Consider the following 12,651-nt stretch of genomic DNA (forward strand, 5'->3'; position numbering starts at 1 on the left):
AGTTTTACTTTTTATTCTTGTGTTTCTTCTTATTGTGAGAAGAGACCTATGGCTCACTGCTCATACCTCCTGTACCTAATGTTTTACTTCTGCTGTATGATTCTTGCGTCTACTTCACTGTGCTTCCTGGTCACATTTTTTTCTTGGAATCCAATGATTTTCTAATCCAATTAGGGTGGGTACTCTTGTAAGACTGCCATCCCTGGGATCCTTTCCACCAGATGCTTGGGTTAGTTTCATCATTGCTTTTGGTATGCATTCTTCTTTTCTTATTTTCTTCCTCCTTTTGTTCAGAGTCATCTCCAAGTAAGTAACTGATCTTGCATTTCAGGGAAGGCATATAATTGGTCCACCTATTTTATTAACAGTTTGGATACAGAATTCAAGGTTAAAAATAATTTTAATTAGAAGTTTGGAAGGAATGATTTTTTGCCTTCTGGAATTTAATTTTGCTGGTGAGGTATCGAGATGCCAGTCTGAATCACATTCTTGTACAGATGACATTTTTTTTCCTCTCTAGGTTAGCTTTTTAAGACTATTTCTTTATCCTTGGTGTTTTGAAATTTCATGCTGACATGTCTACCTCTGGATCTTTCTTCATTTATTCTGCTCATGGTGAACATCTTAATTGGAAGATCCATGTCTCGTTTCAACCTGAGAACTTTTACTTCCATTACCTCTGATAATTTCTTCCCCTCTATTTCTTCTCTCACTCATTCTGGAACTCTTACTTATGGGATTTAGAAACACCTGCATTCATTGTCTATATCTGATTGCTTCTCTCCAACTTTCTATCCCTTCGTTGTTTTCTCTGTTTTAAGGAATAATGCCTTAAAAGTCATTTTTAAATTATTCAATTACATGTTTAATTTCCAGGATCTTTTTCCTTTTTTCTGATTTACCTACTTTGAAGATTTTTTAAAAAATCTTCTCAGATACTTGTCAAGTTAATTAGAACAGTTGTTTCGTTTTTATTTTTATATTCTTTCCTGTTTTTCTCTGGATTACCTAGATGTTCTTCTTGAGGGCTTTGTCAGGCTGTCTTTTACTTCTCCTCTAAGCTACTGTATTACTCCATTCACTTCAGGTGAATGTATCTTTTTATGGAGGACTTGGTTTTTCTTTTTCTTTTTTTTTTTTTTTTTTGAGGTATAATTGACATATAACATTAGTTTCAGGTGTACAACATAATAATTCATTGTTTGTATATATGGCAAAACTCATCGGCTTTTCTAAGTAGCTGTTGTGGATTGTGTCTGTAGACTGGTTCATTCCTCTTAGGTCCCTGTGCTGAATGTTGCCAAAACCACACTCAGGTTTGGTGACTGAACAGCTCCAGAATTCAGCATATAGCCATACGCACAGTGACAGTTCATTACAGTAAAAGAATGCAAAGCAAAATCATAAAAAGGAAAAGGTACATGGGAGGAAGCCTAGAGGAAACCAGGCACAGACTTCCAGAGTCCTCAGGAGACTCACAGAACACACTTAATTTCTCCAGAAATGGGTTGGGACAACATTTTCAAAGTATTGTTTCCCAGGGAAGCTCAATAGAGCCTTAGCACCCAAGATTTTTCTTGGGGGATGGTCACATAGCATACTCTGCCTAGCTTGTTCCACAATTCCAAACTCTCAGGAAAAAAAGTAGACATTTAGCATAAACCATGTTGTTCATAAAGTCTAGGCACAATGAACCTCCTTTAACAGTTAACCATTGACTGAGAACACTCAGAGCTAACTTCTCAGATGCCAGGCAGGGCCACCCTGGCAATCAGGGCTTTCTAATGACAACAGTCCCACCCCTTCTATGTTAACTCTTTGCTCCACACTCCCTCTCAGGTATAGGATATCCACCTCAGAGCTGTGAGTTTGTAAGCTGGCTGTCAACAACATTCACACTATGATGAGTAGGTTGGGATGTGGCCTTCAGCTCAGGGAGGGTGTATATACACTCTAGAAAAAGGAGGCGGTGCCAGACCCTAGAGCACTGGCATTCACCCCAGTGCCCACACTTCTCCCCAGCAGTTCTTTGTATCTATGGAGAAGAACCCTATGTCAGACCCACGGCTCTCAGGAAGGCTCTGCATTTTCACACCTCTGACTCTGTGAGCTTTTTGTCTCTGCCTGGATGTCACAGCTCTCCCTTCTCCACTTAGAAAATTCCCTCACATTTCAGGAACCCGCTGATACCTCCACTAGAACCTTCTCCATTGCCACTCGGCAGGACGACTTCTTAAAGAATTCAACAAAGATGCATCGAGTGCCAGGTTCTGGACTAGGAGACGAGAACGTGAGCAGAGTTCCTGCACCCACAGAACTTACAAGTGCTATGATTTTATCACTAATATCACATGCTTACATCATGCTATACATCCACAGGCTTTTCTTAATAAGTAATGATTTCTTTGATGTTCCACAATTTGTTTTTATGTCTACACTAGCACAGAATGCATTCACACATTTTTGTCAAAGGCAAACACAGGCTAATACAGTTCAATAAGCATCTTGGGACATTTAGAATATTCCAATCTGACATCTATATATTTGGTTATGTGTATTAACTCTGAAACTGGAAAAAAAAAAGAAAGAAAGAGAGAGAGAATGACATGCTAAAAGAACATGAATACAGTGGACCATGTATTCACAACTGGGTGTGTATCATATTAACTCCAAAATTCAAGAGAAGATGAAAATTCTGCCCAGCACTCATTAAAAACCTTCTCCTAGCTCTGACATCAAAACACATCTCAACTCTGCTTTCATTTTCAGATGAAATGTTTCTAATGTCTTATCTTTAAATGAAAGACATCTTTGTAAGTGACAATCCAAACCAAACTGGTTTTGTGTAAGACTGCAATTGTGGTTTCTTTGTTGTTTCCACGACCATTCTGATGATACTGCCAGCTAAGATCAGAACTGAAAAACCTGAGAGCCTGAAACTGCTCGTATGAGTCTCCTCAGGGAACATACTGAGGAGAAAAGTTAGAGAAACTCAAGTTTCTCCCAAGAGGGAAATTTGGCAGCCCTCGTTAACTTCTATTTTTAATATTAGTTCATCTGACTTTTATATTTATTTTATTTTAGGCTTTTACTTTAATGTTAGTTTGTCTGCAAGACCCAGATTTGCCTTAAAACTACTTAGCACATTTTATTAACTTATCCAAAATAATTGGCTTGTTTCTGCTTTTACAGAAGCAAAGATACAGATATAGAACATTTTTTCCTCTTATGAAACTAAAATACTTGTTATTCTGCTGATTCCAATATTAAATATCGCATAATTTCAGCATCGGGATTAGTTATCCTCACAGTGCGTATCTGTGTTTGAAAATCGCAAGTGTTTTAAAATGATTGTCTTTAACTCACTGGCTGCTCTTTCCCAGTCTCTTTTGCTGGCTCCCCTTCATCTCCTCCAACTCTCAACACTGGAGAGCCACAGACTCAGGCTTCAGATTTTCTACACATTGGTGAGCTCATTAAATCTTACAGCTTTAAACGCCATCTATATATACCCATGACTCACATTTTTATCACCTGCCTGGTCTTTCCCTGAAACTCCAGTCATGATATCTCACTGCTTACTCAACACTCCCACTTGGATGTCTAACTGGCCTCTCAAACTGAACATATCCAAATCTGAACTCCTGAATCCCACCCTTCCTCAAACCTACCCGTTGTAGTTTTTCTCATCTTACTAAGTAGCAATGCCATTCTTTTTCATTGCTTATGCCAAAAACCTGAAGAGTCACCCTGGGCTCCTCATCTCTTGGAAACTAAAGAAGACTGGCCTTTCTTATAGCAATCCATTTTTTTTTTTTTTTTTTCAGTCGCCACTTTTTTCTTGGGCATGAATCCCTGGCTCCAGCAACTATGGTCAACGTACTGCGGTATGTTATTTCATGTAATACTCATGTAATCTCCATAGTATCAGTTCTGTTGTGCCGCATTTGTGTATGAGGTAAATGAAGCTTAGAGACTATGAGCAATGTGTCTCTGACTGAGCCAGGATTCCATCCCAAGCTTTATGCCTCCGAAGCCCATGTGGCTAACTACTCCACAATCCCAAGATGCATTTGGCTGTAGATTACTTCTCCTCAAGAACTTGCAAGAAACCTAGTGGACACAGTGGACGGTGTTGACTTAAAGAGAGCTGATGAAACAAATGCCACCATGGTTCCAGAGTTTTGGGAGCCTACCTCAGAATAATTTTAATATGGTTCATATTTTACGGTTAACAATTTGGCATATTTTTGACTCAATGTATTTTACTGCCATCAAACTAATGAAGCAAGAATTGTTAAGTTTCATCTATAGTCAGAACTACTACACTTTTCAGTTAAGAGAGCTAATAAATCCCCTTTATTGTTTACCAATTTTGTTGGGTTTTCTCTTAGTTTCAACTGAAAACGTACCAAGTGCTACCATGGAAATATTCTGAAATGTTCTCTTCCCTTGATACCTCCTTGAACAAAGCCTAAAATAGTATTTCTACATCTTAAATTTGCCTTCTTATCAAGGAAAAAAAAATCAACATTCAAATAACTTTTCAAATTTTAATCTGATAAGTGTTTGGTATTAGAATTTTAGAATTCTGTTCAGAATTGCTAATCAGTAAGGAAATTAAGCAATTCTATGACCTCTCATAAACGCACATGAAAACAGATTAAGCATAGGCAAAAATCTAAAATGCTTGGTTATTCAACTCCAGATTTGGAATTCAAAACTTGAATAGAAATTGCTTTTCATTCAATACAATAAACAATGTGTTGATAGTAAAGAAATTCTTTTAAATAATTAACTATACTCAATCACTTGTTCTTTAGCATTCTTTCTGGTTTTTATTGCCTCAACACAGACAAGCAAAGATTCTATAGATTCCTGAGAGACAGCCCTTCCCTGAGAGGAGACCCCTGCAGCCCTTCCTCCCATCCCCATCATCCCACCAGGCTGCCCCTGGAGCCGCTCCACACAAGATCCCCTTCTCAACCCATCCTCTGCTTCAGGAGTTTATAAGGAGGGAAACGGGGCCCAGAACCATGTGCTTGAGAGCTAACATTAAAATGTTTCATGGCCAAGTTGAAGAGATGGAGACTGTGACTGAGAATGAGAGATGAAGAAAGGGACGGATGAGAAGAGCAGCCAAGGATAGTGTTGATTCAGTTGATTCAGTTACAAGGGAAAACCTAGCTCAAGCTAACAAACAATGAAGGATGTATTGGCTCTCTTGGGTGAAAAGTCGGGAAACAGAGACAACTTTAGGCATGGTTCTATCAGGACTCTGGTTCGGTTTCTCAGAAATTCTCTCATCATTGCCTTCTTGCATGTGGTAGTGTTTCCACAGGATTGTGTCACTTTTACGACAAAATTGAGCTCAGCAGAACACAGGCTACAGGCTTCTCCATTCACTTGCAAGGGATGGTGAAGACCACTTACAGGGATCATTGAAAAATAAAAACCATCAACTGAACCATGTGGATGTTATGATCTGATAGGCACAGACCTTAGATCCATAACCAGTATTGAACCAATTACCATGGCAAGAGCAAGGAGACCAATAAATACCCACCCCTATCCTGGGCTGGCTCATCCTACCCAAATTTCACACCTGCTACTTAACAGGAGAGGAATGGTGTGGATACTGTACAACCAGAATGTCTTTTGCAGATGTTAGGAGTGTCAGAGTGGGTAACTGTACCAAGAAGGAAGGAGTTATCAGCTATATTTAATTTTAATAAAATTGAATGGGCAGAAGCCATACTGGAAAGGACTGAGGTATGGACGCATGGTACGAAAATGGGGACGGCACGTATGGCTGACGGTAGTGACGTGGCTTGGGTGGGAGCGCAGGGCTGCAGCAGTGGTTGCAGAAGCGTATGGGGGTCAAAGGATGACTTTTTAGAATAGGAGTCTTTACAGCATGTTTTATACTTTGGGAAGTGATCTAGTTTTGAGAGAAAAAGAAAAAAAAATTGATAGAGCTGAAAGAAAAGACCGTAACTAATTGTTATTCTCCAAATTCATAGACTGAGCTCCTAACCTCCAGAACCTCAGAATGTAACCATATTTGGAGATGAGGTCTTTAAAGGGGTAACTGAGCTCTAATGAGGTCTTTAGGATGGACCCTAACCTAATATGACTGACGGCCTCAGAAGAAGAGTAGATTAGGGTGCAGACGAGGCAAGACCACTTGAAGGTAAGGGAGAAGATGGTCATCTACAGGCCAAGCAAGAGGCTCAGGATGAAGTCAATCCTGCTTACACCCTCTCAGACGTCTAGCCTCCAGAACTGCGAGAAAGTAAATCTCTACTGTTTAAGACCCCCGGTCTGTGGTATTTGTTATGGCAGCCCTCACAAACGAACATAATGATGAATCAAAGCCAGTGAGACAATGAGAAGGGTTGGGGCAGGAATCCGTTGGGGGGGGGGGGGAGACTGACCTTTCCTAAGAGGAAGGCCCTTCTTCACAAGATATGGTACCAACACATCTCCTAGTGGAAGATGGTTAAGTTCCCATCAGACAGTTTCTTTTTTTTTTTTTTAGTGAAATATGATACCAATTACCAGGTTCTTTTTGTTGTTGAGGGAAAGAAAACAAGCTGTCAATATTAGAGATTTAAGAAGAAAAGGGAAGATCTGAGAGAGAATTGCTTCAATGAGCAGGAAAGCAAGAAGGGTCATCACCTGACACTCAGTTTAGCTGAATATTTATTTTTGAAAAATAGCAATGGCTCACTTTAGTTCTTACATAACAAAAACTTTTTGAATTTTTAATTTAAAAAAAATCCAAAAAAGGAAAAACAATACCCCAAATCTTTCACAAGTAGCCACAGCTTATTATGTGTTGGTATCTAGATAAATATGATGTCAGGACTGAAAAGGACCTTTTTAAAAAAACTTAGAGCAAATTTTAACGTTAAACAAGTTCTAATCTCTTCGAAATGAGAAAAACAGATTGCCTTTTAAGAATTGAACCGTAAATTTCAAAATTCACAGTCAATTGAAAGCATTACAAATGTCCTCCTTGCCAGCAATGCTACATGTTGGTCAGAGGACATGGATCAGCTATATCCCATACCCCTACCAAAAAAAAAAAAAAAAAAAATCTGAATGAGAGAAGCAAGTATTGGCTATGACCATCCAAGCACTTTCTAGGGAACTAAGGATCTCAGCCACCGAACTTCAAGTGTGTTAGATTTCAAAGCTGAGCGAACTTTGTTGTTGAGATGAATGTGTAAGAATATAACCAGTGACTTCTGGTTTTTCAGTGGCATCGGAAAGATCACCCTATCATAAGCTGGCTATGTGAGAGGGTCTCACCTAGCCTAATGCCATCATCCACTGCAGGGACAGGCAATCAAACAACAGCGACAGCAGAACACCCGTACCTTTCCAGCACCCTGCTTACCTTCAGAAAAGCCCACTTAACAGCAGGAAGACGGCCCCCACCTCACTTCCAAATCGCACGTGAACACACCTAAGTAACTGACCCAGTCTGTGCCCAGGAAGCAAAGTCAGCTTTCCAACTTTGAAGACTAGGAGGTGAATAAAATTTGAGTTGATCCACAATATACAGCACGGAAGAAGGGCACTCAGAATAGTTCAATTCTTTGCAATGACAAAAATGCTGTAACGAGCATTCCCGTGTGCGTGTCCGAGTCTCCACCTAGCGGAAAGCCCTGTAACTGGAGTTTCTGGGTCCGCAGGTACTGCGTGAGTCAGCTCAGCCTGCTGTAACCAAATACCAGAGACTGACTGACTCAAACAACAGGAATGTATTTTCTCAGGGTTCTGGAGGCCAGAAGGCCAAGATCAAGGTGCTGTCAGGGTAGGCTTCTTGTCAAATCTCTGTCCTCAGCTTGTAGACAGCCGTCTTCTCATTGCACCCTCACACGGCCTGTCCTCTGTGCACCTGGGGGCACAGAGAATGCTCTGGGGTATCCTCGTCTTATTAAAAGGACATCAATCTTACGGCATTAGGGCCTTACCCTTGTGACCTCATTTAACCTTTAGTACTTCTTGATAGACCCTGTCTCCAAATATTGTCACACTGGGGCTTAGGGCCTCACCGTGTGGATTTGGGGGGGACACAATTCAGCCCATGTTAAGTACGTACAATTTTTATTTGCTAATTGTTACCAAATTGCTCTCCAAAGAAGTTTTATCAAATTTAACCAAATATATCAAATCTCTAAGCAATAAACTTCGGAAAATTTGAAAACTTTGAGATCTTAATGATCTAGACAAAAAATTGGAACTTGTGAATTTTATCTATATTTTTACCATTGTGTTTGAGTGGCTTTTTATCTATTTAAAATCCATATTTCTTGTTTTATTTACTTACTTACTTTTTCTGACAGAAATGAGTGACTGAGCTGAAATGGTCAAGAACACCTTCAGAGGTGAAGACAAAGAACTTAGAAGATGTGATGACGACCAGATTCACTCGAGATGACTGCAGGATTCTGAATACCAGGAAGGACCGTGGACCTAAAGCCAAAAAACGTTTGTACTCAGAGGAGTGACAGAGCAGTAAGCGGATGGCATTACCAAGAATGAGAAGTCTGCTGCATCCCAACAGCATCCGCCTCGGTGGAGTTTGAGATGCAGTTTCACAGCTAACAGATACTCTCCAGATTCTCATGAAAGACTATATACCACTGTTTCCACCTTCAGAGAGTGTCTGGTCAGATCGTGCACCTGTATTGTCACGATTAAATCATTCTTTTGATATAACCACTCAAAAGAGAGAGAAACAATTTATCTGAGACTTCTAAATATAAAATTCTTCTTATATTTTAAAAAAACAAAACAGTTCTGCCATGGAAGATCAAACATTTACACAACATGTCTGGAGCAACATTTAGTCTCACAGTAATAACTGCAATTTTTTCAAAAGGATGAGGTCAAGGTTAAAATTGGTGTTTAATACTTATAAATATTCAACACCGTTGCCTCTGTTCTCAAAGGGTATTAATAATTCACTGCAAATTTTCTTTTTCTTGAAGATATTAAATGCAGGCGTTTTCATGTACTTACTTATTCCTCTTTTTTATGTATTTATTTTGCATTATTTACAGCCCAGGAATTTTAAAGGGTTAATTTTTTAAACAAGAACACTTCAATTTTCTTAAACCACATCTACTGTAGATCATTTAAAATACTTCTCCAGGCCAAAGTGTTGATACTAAGGAAATTGCTTGAGAAGTTTCTTTTTGAAACAAAAATGCAATTTTAATTAGAAAAATTTAAAGATGTAAAAGTTTTCCCTGAGATCATGCCAGATTACAAAAATTTTATCTTCTAAACTTTACATCGCAGTGAAAAGCGGTCAGAACTACTCTTGCTCTGAGCAATTCTAGACATTTTGTTATTTACATAAAGTAAGCTTCAGACAACTTGCAGGATGGCGGCACGAGGAGCTCGGCAGACCTGCTTCCCAGTGAAATGCCTGAGTCCATGCGTTGATTCCATCTCTGCCACCACAGCCACTTAGCTCATGGGACCACTAAGCAAAGAATGCGATGGCTACGAAGAAGGGATGACTGACATCCCCAGAGTTTGTCGTTTTGTTCACTTGATCATCAAGGGCCACCTCTGCACTAGTGGGAGACATTTTCACAACCACTAATATCTCCACAGCCTGTGCCCATTCTGAAAAGCCCACCCACACACTTCTTCCCTGACCTCTCTTTTCATCAGTTTTCCAATATTGTTCCTTCCAAATCCCTGACCATTCCAACCAAACCATTTGCGACCACCTGAGAATTAATACAGACCTATATTTCTGGACATTTCTCATTCCTGAGATGACAGATGACCAAATGTCACACTTGAAGTTCTGACCACTAGAAGGATTCTCCTTTATCACTGTCCTATACGTTGACCACTGAGTGAGGCTGCACTTTCAAGCAGTATCAGCATATCATGAAGAACCATCTGTAAACCAGACTCTGGGTTTTTCTTCCTCCGTCAACTGGTTCTAAGGAGATTTCCAGGAAGCCATTTTTGTAGGTTTTTCTCCTGGGACAATTCTTAGTACTAACTGTATTGTTTAGGGGTCCAGTCAGTAGACAGGACCACGTGGTCACTGGAATAGGGAAAGTTTAATATAAAGCTTTATTAATAGGGGGATTGGAGGAAGAAGGAATTGGCTAGTGAGAGTTAAAAAGAATTCTAAAGCATATTGGAATAGTAGATGTAAGATGTGACCACTACCCCTAGGGTTGTGGTAATTCCCCAAGGAAAAGCCTTCCCCTGCTATGGTTGAGATCAAGATGTCACTGGAAAGAGGACCACCTTGGCTTCCTGAATGGTGGCAAGGTCAATGGAGTAGCAGTGGGACCTGCTGGGAATCCACCCTCTGGGAGGTGCTGAGCCTCAGAACCCATTAGGCACCAGGAGAAGCTACTGGACACTGTTGGCACCTGGAGCTTGACAGATCCCTCCCTCCAGGAGCTTAGTGCTCCTCCATGTCCAGCTTATGCCGGGTCAGCTCTAGGCTGGCTGTGCAGGACAAAGGTCAGGGCATGGCTGACCTCCAGTGCCCCTGACGTGTGTCCGTGTCTGGGACTGAGGGGAGGATGTGGGGTGTAGTAACCTGGGCTGGGAATAGGCCCACAATATCTGGGTCTTTAGACCATGCCTCCATTGCTGCATGAGTTTGGTCAAACACCATAACAAGCTGTGCCCTTCGGGAACCTTACACTAGAGAGACTTTGCAGGGGCTGAGCAAAGGAGGGAAAAGAACTCTCCACAGGACGCTAGTAAGAGAGCACACCAGGAAACCCTCCTCCTCCAGTGTCCTTCCAGGCCCTCTGCTGATGCGGCTTAACATCGTACGGGGTATGGCTAAGTCCCAGCGCCATTATTACAGAGCAAGCAACGGGAGCCATTTTGAAGTGAAGAGGCAAAAAATCAACCATCAGCACAACGACCGTGTTTCTCATTTTTGGTTTTTTAGTTCTTTTTCGTAGTATCGCAGTTATTTTTATTTTTTTTATTTATCAAGTAATTTATATTTTTGGTGAATTGTTTAAAGTCCTTTGAGACTCTAATCCTTTTAATCGTTTTGTACAGCAGTGCTGGCACGTGGGAGATTGTTTCCTTGAACGTTTTTAATTTGGATCCCGATCTCATCCGCAGAATGACTTTATCTGTAGAGACTCTGCCGGAAGCGGGGTGAGAGGAGAGATTCTGGGTCTGCTCCTGCCAGAGCTCCCAAGGGGATATCACTCGCCCAGGGTTGCTTGCAGTTTTTTGAATTGCGACTTCCTGAACCATGGTCAAAATCTTGCGGGAAGAGATCTCTCCCACTTTGAGCTTAGGCTGATCCAGAAGAGTTTCATTATTGAGTGACTATTTTACAAATTTCCATTTCCATTACCCTTTCATGATAATTCAAACTCACACTTTCAGATTCCTGAGGCCAGTCCTACCCATCCCTTGCCCCACGCTGGAGGCCGGCAGGGTACCAGCTCAAATGTTTAGTGGCATCCTCTCACTTAAGCTGACTTTCTTTCTTGCCCCTGGAAGTCACTTACTTCCCTGTAAGCTCATCTATGCATTTAAAAGATTCTTGACACAGTTTGTCAGGATATTCAGTGGACGGATTATAGAATTATCTACTCTGCTAAATTCCAAGAACCAAGAATCCTCAAATATCCTTATAAATCCTCTTTTCTCTTTTTTAAGGCAACATATATAACACTTTCTTTCAGTGCACTTTGAATTACTTACCACTTACTACCTACCTTGAGTAAATTATGAAATCTCAGCTTGCCACAGCAGCAACTATTCCTGGTCCTCTGGCAGCCACATAATCTGAAGGATGTCATGATTTGTCCTTAATGGAAAAGACAGATTGGGTTTGCTTTCCCTGATCAACAAGTTTCTCTTAACACGATCAACCATGAACTTACTGGCTGGTTTATTTCCCATTAGTTTTCGCACATAACATTTTTTTTTTCTAATCAATTAAATCGCCTTCCAGCAAAAGAAGTAAAGCTACTGGACAATGCCAGTGGGGTGACTTGTTTTATCATGAATCCCATTACCAGGAACAATTGACTTTATGTATAGTTGAATTAAACACTCAGTTATGATCTCAGGAGATCCCACCTGGAAAGTGTGGGAGAGAGGGAGCTTTTTGACAAGGTGTATGTTCTGAGAACCAAAAATTAACATATGATACCATTTCTCCTACAATCAGAATAAGAGTCCAAAAACCAAGGGACAGAACTGGGTAGGGCTTTCCTTAATATTATACCTGTACTTCAAGTTGTGGGCGATGATGGTTGAGAGGCTTTAGTACCCAAATAAGAACTCTTCCATTAAAGAACCCAGTGATGATTCCATTTAATGGGAAGCTGGGGCTGTTAAATGGCAATTTAGTTGTTTTCAAGCCACTGAATAAGCAGGCATGGCATGTTGGTAATTAAAGTCAAAAATTTAGTCCATTTTTGTAAAATATCAACAGAATTACAGCAGAACTGCAAGAGGAATAGACACACTAGACTTGGAGTTGTACCAATAATGAATAGGTTTGGATTTTCTTCCTTTGGGAGCTGGGGGCTATATTCCCAGGTGTTTGAGACTGAAGTATATTTAGCAGGAATGGAGAAAGAAAAAAACAAGAAGTATGTGAAGAAATGT

General features: G+C 40.4%; 1 long non-coding RNA gene across 2 annotated transcripts in view; it reads right to left on the bottom strand.

Moving 5' to 3' along the window:
- Positions 1-12,651, bottom strand: part of LOC116665903 — a 98,593-nt gene that overhangs the window by 84,174 nt on the left and 1,768 nt on the right. For both annotated transcript variants that reach the window (XR_004322686.1, XR_004322685.1), the window contains exons 2-3: positions 11,751-11,842; positions 8,346-8,487 (exon numbers count right to left, since the gene is read on the bottom strand). This is a non-coding gene — a long non-coding RNA (uncharacterized LOC116665903). The remainder of the gene's footprint in view (positions 1-8,345; positions 8,488-11,750; positions 11,843-12,651) is intronic.

The sequence above is a fragment of the Camelus ferus genome, chromosome 9 (assembly GCF_009834535.1).
Source record: "Camelus ferus isolate YT-003-E chromosome 9, BCGSAC_Cfer_1.0, whole genome shotgun sequence".
NCBI lineage: Eukaryota > Metazoa > Chordata > Mammalia > Artiodactyla > Camelidae > Camelus > Camelus ferus.